Source organism: Anarhichas minor, unplaced genomic scaffold (assembly GCF_050575085.1).
Source record: "Anarhichas minor isolate MPS153535 unplaced genomic scaffold, ASM5057508v1 ptg000020l, whole genome shotgun sequence".
In the NCBI taxonomy this organism is placed as follows: domain Eukaryota; kingdom Metazoa; phylum Chordata; class Actinopteri; order Perciformes; family Anarhichadidae; genus Anarhichas; species Anarhichas minor.
The window spans coordinates 4,532,111-4,545,542 of record NW_027466466.1 but is presented as its reverse complement, the minus strand read 5'-3'; the positions used below and the strand labels follow the sequence as shown (position 1 = coordinate 4,545,542).

The following is a 13,432-nucleotide window of genomic DNA, read 5'->3' as shown; positions in this document are numbered from 1 at the left end:
AAAAAGGATTAATTTGTTTGTATCGAAATGACAAGATACTAAATATTCGCCCACAGACTCAGACTCCGAGGCCTCGATGCCAAAGTCCAAAAAAACAAATGAAAGCACTATCGGCTTTGTTTTATTGACTTCTCGACTCTTGGCTCACACCACTCTGTGGAGTGCATCTTTTAAAAGTAGACAGGGCCGAACATTGCTCCTCTGCGTATTGATTGTCTGGAGGTATTAAAGGATCCAGCAGACAAAGTGTGCACACGCACACGAGAATACATTTAATACACTTCAAATACACACGAAAACGCAACCTGTGACACAGGGTGTATGCCTTTAAGAAAACATCCAAATGTTCTTTTAAACAGCATGTGCACACAACACGCATAGAAAAGACCAACACGCATAAACAGAATCACACGGGGGGCACTGATGTGCAGCATCGTGATAGCAGGTAAACATCCATAAATTATTAGAAGGGCTGCAGGGAGAATTCTACAGTATATTTACAACAGAGAAGATAAATACAATAAAGAGAGAGAGAGAGAACTGGTCCAACGCGATAAAGAGAAGAGGGAGAGAGAAGCTATTTGGCTTCATACCAGTTCAATATAAAAGGCAGAGGAGATGGTGGCAAAGATTGCTACAAGTGAAAACTACAGGAAGAAAAAGTGAGAAAAAAAAAGAAAGGAAGATGGATCTTTCATTCATTTTCCATCTAAACAAATCCTATATCCGCTTTTTTTCAGAGTCGCTAGGGATGCAGGGGCCTATCCCAGAATGCACTGGGGGACAGGTAGAGCCTTGGGAGTTCTAGGGCAAAAGCAACATGGCTGGCTCCACATGCTCAATCATCGACACCATTGCTGCCATTATTATCATCACCATGTGATCGGCCTCGATGGGTGGTGTTAAAAGTTTAACTTGGTTGAGAGAAGGACATCCTGGCTAAAAGCAATGGAATTGTTGGAGACACAATTTTTGTCCAAAATGTGTCTCCTCTACAGTCAAAAGAATAGTTGGATTCCTTCTCACGGCCAAAAGTGCTGTCTGCCACTCAGACAGCACACAAATCGCACAAATATCCTACTGTATATGTGTTTTGGACTTATTTACCGTATCTACATTGATTGATCGAGGCTCCCAGTCTGGCTGCGAGCTCGCCTTTGACACTACAGGCAGATTCCCCTCAATCGCAACGGGTGGGGAAATAAAATCAATGAATCAACACATCCAAACATCGTTGATTTTCTACCCATGGAAGCCGACATGAAAAATATTTCGGTTCAGTAAATGTCTAGTGAATGCAGGTAAGCAACTGAGTGGACAGACGGGTGGAGACGCTTACTGCAGACAGAACGCTTACGCGACGATCCCGTCTCGCTCCCAGTGGGGACTCGCCGTTACTGAAACCCCAGGAAACTCTTGACCCGTCTTCTGACCAGCACATACTGATCACTATGTCTACATTTTCCTTAAAGCTTACCCTAACAGGCACTCAACGCACCAATCGTCCCCGGGCAGCACAAAGGGGAAGCTAACCGCAAAGAGAAAAAGCATTCTCTGCTTGTGCACCTGGTAAGTAATCTTCATTGGAAAGAACAGGCACCATCTTGAGACAACGGGATCCAGTTCTCGCAATACATCCCTGGGGTGAACCATGAGAGGATGACATTGCATTTACGAATGTCACCTTCCAGGATGTAAATGGTGAAAGTAAATGGTGAAGGGTCTTGTACTTGTATAGCTCTATTTTAGACCTACGACCACTCAAAGCGCTTAAACACTACCTGTCGATCACCCATTCATACACTGATGACAGGGGCTACCATCCAAGGTGCCACCTGCCCATCAGAGCTGTGTCACCATTCATACACCGCAGGCACAGCCTACAGGAGCAATTTGGGGTTAAGTGTCTTGCCCAAGGACACATCGACATGGACTAGAGGAGCCGGGGATCGAACCGCCGATCCTCTGATTGAATCAATAAAATATTAAAAAGGCCACTGTCATCTGCAATTGTTTTAAACCAAACACGCGGCCACACAGTGCCCAACTTTCTTTTCATTAGCTTATTGGCTTATGTTCGGCTAAATAAAGAGCACAAGGCAAAGGCTTGTTTCATAATGGAGTTTGGTCAGCAAACTATTCTCGTCTCTCGTTTCTCATTGCTCCCTTTCATTACATTCCTCTCTCTCTCTATCTCTCTCTCTCTCTCTCTCAGACACTTCACTTCTTGTCAATAGTGTCTTTCATCTCCAGCCCAGCCATGATTACAGTGGCCCAGATGACGATGCTGTTGCCTGTCCCATCAGGACAATACAGCTACTGTTGGCATCTTAGACACACGCACACGCACACACACACACACACACACACACACACACACACGCATACAGTACATCGACATTAAACAGACCTGCCCACACACACGTGCACTACCCATGCGCGCACCAAACAGATCTACACAAGAATGTACGCACTTGAATAGACGAGAGAAGAGGAAATTCAACTCGATGTACTAAATGACATGTTAAGATGGCTATTTTTGCAGCATTTTTCATCTCACCTTCTCTGATGTATTTCACAGATTCTATAAATAAGTCGAAAACCACTCAGCACACATGGACTCGGTGGTCATGTAGTTTAGTAGCCAGTGGAGCTGAGCTGTTTGACTAGACCGGGACAAAAAGATGAGAGGAAAAAGACACTGAAAAACAAGTTTCTGATTTAAAAGTTTTGCTTTTATGTCAAAAGAAAGAAAAAAAATGTTTGCGTTTCTGGACGAAGAAATTGGTTGGAAAGATGACGGGGGACACAAGGAAAGAAGATGGGATGGAATACTCTAATGGGGTACAAACTGTCGTCCTGCTTCGGTGCATGCAATCTTAATTCAAATAGTCCGATAATTTATGATATAATTGTGTGGTTATCAAATTGTGTGTGTCTTAACCGAGAAAACCTCACGTGTGTGTGTGTGTGTGTGTCAGGGCCATCCTGAAGCCCACCTGCCACATCAGATGAAGCTATAGAGGCGTTCAGGTCCGTCCCGCGCTGATTTATTGCTGTTGGCACATCGATTGCACACACAGCCGCAGACCTTGGCCAGACACTTAGGCAAATTTATACACACCACTTCTTTAGCATGGAGCTCACATCCGTGCCCGAGTCTGTGCCTGTGTGCATGTGTGCGTGCATCCTGCATCTATTCAATCTTATTTACTACTACCATACACACAGACACACGTCTAAACACACCGAGCCCATCCATAAACTGTATGTATACAAAGCATATGTAACCACAGGGAAAGTATAAATGTTTACATTCATAACCTTTTCCATTTCAAACACATTTCTTCACGATAAACGGCGGCGGAGAGAGCAAATACTGGGGACATGAGCTGGAAATGAGCCACTTGGCACCTTCACCTGCATTTAAGACCCTGTTGATAAAAGCAAGTAGAGCTGGACGGGTTGGTTTCCTACAAATAATCAGCAGCCACGGCTTGAACCTCTGAGGACCTTGGGCTTTGTAACCTTAGACGGTATATGACAAGTGGACTCTAATTTTAACGCCTCAAGAACGGCATTTTGACCGTCGCCATCTTGGTTTCTAAGCTGTCACCATCTTGGTTTCTAAGCTGTCGCCATCTTGGTTTTTAGTCGTCGCCATCTTGGTTTTTAGTCATCGCCATCTTGGTTTTTTGCAACCAGTGGTGACACGAGAGGTTGGAGCTAAGTACAAAAAACTGTGAACTCCCAGACCCGACAACACATCCGACATTGACAGCGACCTGTCAATCACACGGTAGCCACGCCCTAAACCATAGTTTACTAAATATACATCAGGCTGTATTGAAGACTAGAAATTGCGACCTTAAAGTCATGTTTACAATGTTTACTGAGGCAATAAATGATTTTCTCATAGACTTCTATACAATCAGACTTCTTTCTGCGACCAGAGGAGCCGCCCCCTGCTGGCCATTAGAAAGAATGCAGGTGAAAGGTTAACAACTCCATGTTTGAAGCTGCGACACAATACACAATCCTGCAAGGTGTTTGACATTATTCTAGTGAGCTACAGGTGGCAGTAACATGACAAGATGTGCTGCAGTGGACCAACCAAGGCAGAGCAGAGGAAGACTGCTAGCAGGTAAATGCAGACGTAAACAAAACTGGATTTGAAACGCTTTTTAAAAAACCTGTTTTGCAAATGCTTCGATGCAGTGAAAACAGACTTCTGAAAGTACGCATGCAGAGTTTCATCTGATCAATTCCCTTCTCTAACTCCAGGCTCTTGCAACAGATGGTGGCAAAGTTAACGTTACGGAGCAGGTCGGATGAGGACAGCGGAGGAGGATATGAGAACGGGGACAGGAGGCGGACACACACTCGAACGTGAGGAGATTTCTATTTGGAATCCATTTTCCAAAAGGCGTGATATTGACAAGCGCTAATACTGCAGACAGTAGTCGACTCACACCCTCCTCGCCTGGCTTTTAACAGATAGACAGAGATAAGACAAGACAAGGAGGACGGGGGAGGAACGTAACATTGAGAGAAAGGAAACACAAACACTATACAAACTGCCCAACAATATCCTTAAAGAAAGACCTTGAATCTAGCATTGTCTCTATACGTCTGTTAAACAGGCCACTTGGTACCAATTAACACCAGACGGGTTTCATTTTGCGCCATATTCCTGATACTTTGGGAGATTGTCAGCTCTCACCTGCTTTGTTTCAATATGCAAAGCAAATACGATTCAATAGAAGGCTTTCATGTGGTTTAACACCCTTTTGGTGTCATCAACTCTGAGCAATTTGACAAGATAAACGCTCCTGAAGGAGACCAAACCACTTGCTCAGATGGACGACGTTCGCTCATTTGAAACAGATTAAAGAATGCTGTTCGCTGGAAGACTGTCTCCTCAAGTGGACACATATGCGGTCTGATGATGTATATACACGCAGAGCAATTTGTTTGATGTTAGAACTTTGGATGCATGCACACGTTGATCTGGTAGACAGCAAGTGGGGTCAAATAAGGTCACAAAAGTGGACATTTGATTGATTTTGATTTATTTCTTTTCAAAACCTCCACCAGAGCCAGAGAAAGAGACAGAAAAGACCGCTGATAAGTCGACACCTGCACCTCCCAGATCTGTGCCAATAGGCCGAGTGAGTGAAGTAGTCCAAGTACCCCCCCTAATACATATTTATAGCGCCACCTCCTAGAAAATAGCTCCAAAATTCATGTCTGTGTTTATATTTAACACATTGCTTCACACAAAGAAAATGGTGATTGTTGTCAGGTGTTATGGTGACAACACTCGTCAGTGGGGACATAAAGTATCGTCGCAGCTCACCGGGGAGAGAGCTGACTCAGCCCCGGAGACGGACGGCTGGCTAGCTAGCTAGCTCGTCATTCTCCGGAGCAACGAGGAGTCAAGTGGAGGGACCGTTGAGAGACCAGCGGCCGGCCACCAGCCTTCGGTAACTAGTGTAGCATTAAAGCACGACAGATCTTAGCCAGCTAGCTAACTAGCCAGCTGTCCGCTGGCTAGCCAGCTAGCTTGGATCCAAACCAAGTTGTCACTCCTGGCGATAGCAATGTGCTTACCTACGCTGTGACAAGAGTGTGTGGATTAAGTGGCTCTTAACTGCAAAACCTCAACTCAGTGAGTCCGTGACTTGCCGTAAGTCGGTTTAGTTCAAACGGAAGTTAGCAGTGCACATAAAAATGGCCGCCGCTCTAAACCACTCTGCTACAATGACTTGAATGGCAATGTCCCTTCTGGTCCTATTTGCTCCATATTAAATTAGACTGCAGTGAAAGCACCAACAGACCCTTCATTTTTATTCCTTCTATTTGTGAGGTGAGTCGCTCATTTTAAACCCACACCAGGTTTCAACTGGCACAGGATGATGTCTTTTAATTGCATTTTGTGATGTTTTATCTTTTATGCAAAAATAATTGGACGACACCGATGACAATATGCCACATCGTCTAAATTAATTGGACCCCTCGCCTCTAATTATGTGAATCGAATGGAATAGAATCAGTGTGAGGATGAAGGAATAAAGAGAATGTGGCTTGGACTGTGTGTGTGTGTGTGTGATGCAGTAGGTACACAGTGGTTCATTTACAGTCGCATTCCACAACCGACACAGACAGCTGCACACACACACACACACACACACACACACACACACACACACACACACACACACACACACACACACACACACACACACACACACACACACACACACACACACACACACACACACACAGTTCCCCCCCCCCCCCCCCCAATAATAATAATAGGCATTAGCAGGAAGAGGCAGCATATACAAAGACTCCACTTCATTCGTTAAAACTATTCAAACACGCATGCGGGGAAACAGATGCATACATATATGTATGTGCAAATACATGTACGCATATCTTTGTTCAACACACAGCCGTGGACACACAAACCCACCCAGACACACATCCATAAGCATGGATGCACGCAGACACCTACACGGACATACAAACAGATACATTGACACACGTTAACGTTCCGACAGGTGCAGCTCAGCCATCACTCATTCAGACGGTGAGGTGCAAATCTACGCTGAACAGAGCCGAGTGGCTGAGCCTTAATCATTCTTAATCTGACTGAGTCTCCTCTGCAGTGAGCGCACCCCGTCTCCAAGCTCCCCAGAGTGGAGGGATTTAAGGACTTTTCAGATGAAGTGAAACCCTAACAACTGCGGTACGCTTGTTTTCTTTTGCACCCTGTAACGGACAAATCACATGATGTTTCGTTTCATTTTCTTTTTGGTGATTTTCATTTATTTCAATCTGCCTCCTCTGTGTGTGGCTTGGCGCTCTCGCTAGGCCAGACGCACTCCCATTAAGAGAAGCACTTGCTATTAATGTTACACATGTAGGTGGAGAGGGCGGCAATAATTGCAGCGAAGTAGGGAGAGTTTTCCCAATTAAGGGGAAGAAGTGAGTCATGCCTCTCACTCAAAACACCCATTATAAGGCTGTAAGTGGCCGGAGCAACCCGACACCTCAGAGACTTTAATCTTTGGTTTTAATAACTTGTTTCGTGAAATTGAATCTGTCCCGAAAATACATTTAGTCAGAAACCTGCTGCCATTTCAGGAGATTGCTTTACAAAAATGGCACAAGGTAACAAGCGTGCTAAATAGATGGTATTCATTTTTTATTTTTTACAGTCAAGTTAAATATATTTGTACCATTCGTCCTGTTTTTGGATCTCTGCATCTCTATCATGTCCCACGCCAGGAGATACAAAAGCACTCCAATCTACTCCACCACAACAAAATACAATGCACATTGTTTTAGAGTGTTGAAAAGCTAAATGGTTTTGTTTGGATTCTTTATCTGCAGAAATGTCAATGGCAACTTTAGTCCATCGATGTTATGGTGAGTGTGCGATCACCTCTTTGTTGCTACAAACGCTCCATCAACTGGTACCTGGTGTGTGTGTGTGTGTGTGTGTGTGTGTGTGGGCTTTCCCATAGTGTTTCTAGTATTTGATCCTCAGAGTAAAAGGGCAGAGCAGCTATTCAAACTACTCTTACGCTACTAGAAACACATTTTACGTGTGTCATGTCTGTTCACTGCCAGCTGAGGACTACAGTGAAGTTAGCAGTGAGGAGAGCCGCGGTGTGAATGGAATTCAACACTCCAAACTGAATGAGATGGCGGGGGCGGGGGCACCTAATTTCCAACACAAACTTTCCAAAAATGTAAAAAAGATTCCCCTCTTTTGACAACCTTTAAAATGCCCTATAAGGCCGTTCATCAACCCCATTGGTTAAAGGAATAGTTCAGCATTTTAGGAAACAGGCACATTCACTTTCTTGCCAATAGTTAGATGAGAAGACTGACACCACGCTCATGTCTGTTTGATAAACGTGAAGCGAGAGAGCCGGTAGGGACGATCAGCTTGGCGTGGCATAAAGACAACTTCTCCCCTTAAGCACTTTGTTTAACCAGAGGACAGTCTCTTTTATACAAATAAGCATTTCTTGTCAGCGCATGGACATGTAGACATACATTAATTGTCCGACAGCGGTGGAAGTCTGCTAACAGGTACTGAGAGCTGAGACGAGAGACGGAGAGAGACAAACAGAGACAGACAAACCTTCAAAAAAAAGAGAGAGAAATTGTATGATCTTCATGATGGGTGTTGAACTCACTGCAATGGAGTGTGTGTGCTACTATGTGTGTGTGTGTGTGTGTGTGTGTGTAGTCTCCACAGAGGGGACCCTGCAGCTAAAGCCATTTAGAGGGGCTTTAAGTGCTTGAATCGGCCTTGAAACACAGTTCTTTATCGGGGAATTTGGCGTAGATAATCGAAGCTGGCTCCCAACCGCAGAAGAGCAATTTTGCAGTTTAAGAAAATGAGACGGAGAGAGAGCAGCAACGGATGGAGAGATGGAGAGAAAGAGACTATAACAACAAGAACAAAAAGAAGCCCATTCATTCCAGTTCTGGAAGTATGAAAATCGCTGCATTGGAATCAGAGTGCTTGTGTGTACATCATGCGAACAAAAAAAAAAAAAAAAAGAACTGTAGAGAAACACTGACACAAGGACAAAAAAGTTGCTACTGTTGCTGATAGGTCTGTGTGGAGACAGATGAGAAACTGGGTGCATACTGTAGTTTCATATCTGGAGGCGAGAGGAACATCACCATCCATCTTGGTTGAGAGACTTCGTACTGGAAGCCTGTTTTATTGTCACAGCGGTGCTGTAACGCCGCCTATAAACTGGGGCTGTTAGTGCAAATGTTCAGGCGCCAATAAGGAGGGCGGGCACGTAAGCGGTTCTGCATGAGACCGAGATCTGGCCCTCTTTTAATAAGAGTCTAAACATGAAGTCTCCGAGCAGAGGGTCAGACGACCCCTGTAGACGTGTTCATGTTTCGGGAGGAAATGCAAAAGTTAGTGGGTCATTGACATGTTTTTAAGAGATCGTTTTCTGGAGACTTTCATTTCCTCCCGCAGGTGTCGGGTGATTGAGGGTAAGCAGAGTGTAACATGATGCAGCGCAGATACGAAAACCCTCAACGCTGCCACAATAAATAATTAGAATAGAATAGAACTTGAATATCCACCAGGGTGGACATTTGTCCTTGGCTCACCAAGCACAGGAAACTACATTAAAAAAATCAGACATGCAGTTTGTAAAACACAGAAACGAGGTCTTATTACGCACTAAAGCAGTTCATGTCGATGTCTGTCACCCACCATTGTGCTTGCCATTGACACAATACTATAGAGTTTATTCTTAAATGTACAGTTTATCTACAGTGTACCAGACTTTAAACAAACCAAATGATGTCTCGGTGCTTATTGTTGTGGATTATCCTGATCTATAGAAACAATTGTACCGTCGACTATTTAGCTTTTTGGTGCCAGACAGACAGTCACTGTGCTAACTCAGATCCTTAAGGAGATCTGTCACAAGTCTCCAGCTGTCCCTTCTGTACGGGCTTATGTACTCTGACACAGTGGTGTTGTCTCTCTCTCTCTGTATCTTTCCAGTTTTGTAGACGCATATCATATGGTGAATTCTCCAACAAGCCGGTAAGCTCGTTAATGGCATGCGTCCGTTCAGTCTTGCTGTATGGTCGTTAACTGCTGAGAATAATCTCTTTGCTTGCTTTGAAAGATATGGATCCAGAGGACACAAACGTCCATGTGGCAATCGACACCATCAATCTGCAGTTCATTACATGGCAACGCTTATTATTAGTCCCGCCTACTTAGCATTTACATAAACATGTAATATATGGTTTATAACACATTATTGTAATAATGTAAAATGTATCTTCATAGTAAGTACTATAAAATGCTATACTATACATACTAAACTGTCCTTATAGGTGCTTACAGCTATAATATAGTATAATTGAACTCCGATCGTACTACAGATTTTAGTTGATAATGTACTACTCTATCTCTATTAGTAAATTGGGATGAACCTGACCTCCACTGTTGGAATTGAACTGACGTCTTTGTTCTGACTTTGAGCTTCCGACGTCATAATGTAATGTTCAACTGAGCTCGCAGGTCACTCCACTGTCACTTCAATCATTTAAAGAGGTAATAAGAGGTTAAAATAACTGCGGAAGCTGCAGATGATCACGGTGAAAGCATTTTGGCTCTCAAGTGTAACTACAATAGAGAAAAAGATTAACAGCGGCCATGAGCCAAATGCTGGCAAATTTTGGTAATTGTCTACTCCATCAGCCACTCTGGCAGGTCACCAGCCACCATTTGAAGGACCTTTATAGTTATAAAAAAAAATAAAAATAAAGCAGCTTGGTAATTTTGTACAAACAGTGGGCAGATGTAGCTGCAGCTGTTTACTGTAGACTGACGGAGGACGTTTTCATTTTGTGAATCTGTCCTGGTGGACCCCAGGAATTAATATATAGTGTCGCAGAAATTAGTCCTAAACCCCGGAAATGAGTTTCGCACTTCTGGTTTCCTCGTCTTGAAGCCGATGGGTTCTTTGATTGGATTTTTGGATCGTTGAATGAGATATGAAATTACCTTCATCTGGATCTCAGATTTTGGCCATATCTCCCAACCCTACCTGTCAGTGAGAAGACCGAACTACAAAAAACAACGGCTTCATGCACCTTGGAACGGCTTCATGCACCTGTGCCGTTCACCTCCTGCAGTACTGCGTCCTCGCCTCACGTCTTTTCCCTCACAACTCCACTAATGGTCCCGCATAGGACACGAACAGAGGTCTCCTGGACTAAAGTCCTATGTTTGCTTGACCCGTCCACCAAATAATTATTGCCTAAAAGCCAGAATATATATATTTTTTTCATGTTACGTGGACAGCAATCTCACCCCCCGCAACCTGTAAAACACAGAGAGTTAATTTGCAGATATTATGCATCTATGTACCCTCACCCTCGGTCACAGTGCTATTTATGCTTCTAATCCTCTCTTCAAAGCCCTCACTCGTTAACTGCTGGATTTCTTTGGCTCGTCTTACTTTTCGACACACACATACCACACAGGAGATAACGCAACTGCTCTTTCTGCTGCCTACATTGCAGATGCCAAGCACACGGAGGAGGAATATCACACTTGATTAAACACTGCCACTTGAATCAGCCAGTCGCACACCTACGCAGACCTACACCTACACACACACACACACACACATACCGTCACAAAGACATATGCATACCTTAGGGCGAGAGGACGCATTCCAAACGCACTCTCAGCCAAAAGCTGCCTTCATCTGAGTGTGAGGTGGTGCACGCTGCTGTAGATGTGTGTTAGGTGTGTGTGTGTGTGTGGGGGTGTGTGTCATCTATCCGTATGTCATCTCTTCTCTGATGTGACCTTTACACACGGATATTTTCTTCCCGCCCTGCAAGCAACACTGCTAACACAATTACACTGGGCTAATGAACAGAGGACCCTGATAAAGTGGTACACACACACACACACACACACGCACACGTTTCCGCCATGCATATCAATCTCCCTGTAAAGGCTACATTTGCATCTTTAATATAAATGAAAGTGCTTATTAAAGTGCACACAGCAGTTCGGATCAGATGGAGGAAGAGCTCGTCTCAATCCGGAGCGTTTGACCCCCTCGCTCCTCCTCTCTTCTATTAAATCCAACCTTCTTTTCTCCTCACAGATGCGTCCACGGGGGCCGGACCGGTGAAACGGCTTTGCTCGTATGCTGCTTTTGTTCAAAATGAATGCGAGGTGACGTCTTCCAAATTGCTTTGTCTGTGTGCGAAGCGGCCCAAAACCCACGAAATAATCAACTCGCATTCGACAAAACGGGGAAAAGCAGCGAATGTTTGTCGCTTTTTCTTTCATAAATGACTGAAACAATCTGAAATTGTTGTTCCGTCATCCATTAATCCGCTGAAGCAGTAATTACGCTGCTTGTTAGTGGAGTGTTTTAGTAATCAGCGCTGTGCAGACAATGCGGTTACGGAGGCTTTGTGAGTAAGTCTTCAGTGTGAAAACGGTCACATTAAGATGCTGAATATCAGCAGCGGCTTTTTATTTCTCAAGTATCAATACTGACATTTAGTGAGTGCGCGTCGGTTAAACCCTACAATACTTCCACGTCTCAATAGCTTTTACAGCAGTTAGTTAATAATGATAATGCTGCAAGGAAGCATATTCCACACTGCCTCAGTGAGACTGAGGAGCTCTTAACCTGAAATGATCCCGCTGTGACATTTTTGATTAGATTTCGCACCGGTATGAATACATTTGTTTCATTAGCGGTAGCACTAATATTTACGGAATGCTCTCGGCGGGCTTTTCCGCGGTAATATATACGGTGAGAGCCGAGGGAAGCTCTTCGCTGGTTGGTCACCGGGGGCTCCTTTGCAGGGAGAGGATCGGGTATCGGGTCCGACGGCAGGGGAAATGACGCATTTAAACAGGAGACATGAGTTCCTTCAACCAACCTCTGCCTCTCTTGAATGAATGCTAAAACATGTGTCTCTCTGCTCTTGTGTGATTAGTGTCCACAGAGAATATTTCTAACCTGCGCTCACTTCCTGTCATAATATATTCTAATGAAGTGGCTGTCAAAGTGGTCTCTATAAGCCCTGGGTGTCCCTGAGGGATCCAGGATCTCTGCAACAGAGGAAAACTACACTATAATTGAATTCTCTTGAAACGTTTCCATTTAGAAAATGTATGATGTCTCGTCTGTTCACATGTCACACCCAGCGCCGCGGCCTTCGCGTTTACATTTTGGACAGATACATAATTCGCTTCAGTCCCATTCCACACTAAATCAACAACAGACCTCTTTTCCTTACGTGGTCCCTGGGACAAAATCCACTCAAATAGGGGTCTGGAGCCTAATTTGTCTTTACAGCGGGGGCCGGGACATAAGAACATAGAAGAAACTCTGCTCTAATTACTTTGCTAATCAAATCGGGTTCTACATTTTTGACAAGAGGTTACGGTCACCGAGGAAGAAGGGGGGGGTAGGGGGGGGGGATCTTGAGGCGGTGCATTGGCGTGATTGCGATTGAACGGGATGCTGGGTTGCAGAGTCTGGTTCTGATTATCACGTCTATGAACTGACAGCATTCCAGCGCTGCTGCAGGGCTAAGGCCTCATGGGTGGGTGGGGGGGGGGGAGTTAACCACGGTGCACGTGTTCCTCTCATCCTGTGGTGCTTTATGTGACGGAACATGAGAGGAACCGATGGCTGCGTGTGGATAACCCTACTTCTACTAAAGACCCTGATGCTGGCAACCATCAGCTTTGCAGAGGAGTCTGTAATTGCTGAGCTGAATCACTACGAGCTCCAGGGCTGCTGCTGCTCTGCAGCTGAACCCGACCTCTGACCTCCCCATGGGCGAGTGAAAAGAGAATTCCCCTACCAGGGGT

The 13,432-nt window shown here is 44.6% G+C and overlaps 1 protein-coding gene across 1 annotated transcript in view; it reads right to left on the bottom strand.

Moving 5' to 3' along the window:
• LOC142954385 (plexin-A1-like) overlaps positions 1-13,432 on the bottom strand; it is a gene marked incomplete at its 3' end in the record, with an annotated part of 54,135 nt that overhangs the window by 21,795 nt on the left and 18,908 nt on the right. The gene's annotated exons all lie outside the window — the stretch shown is intronic.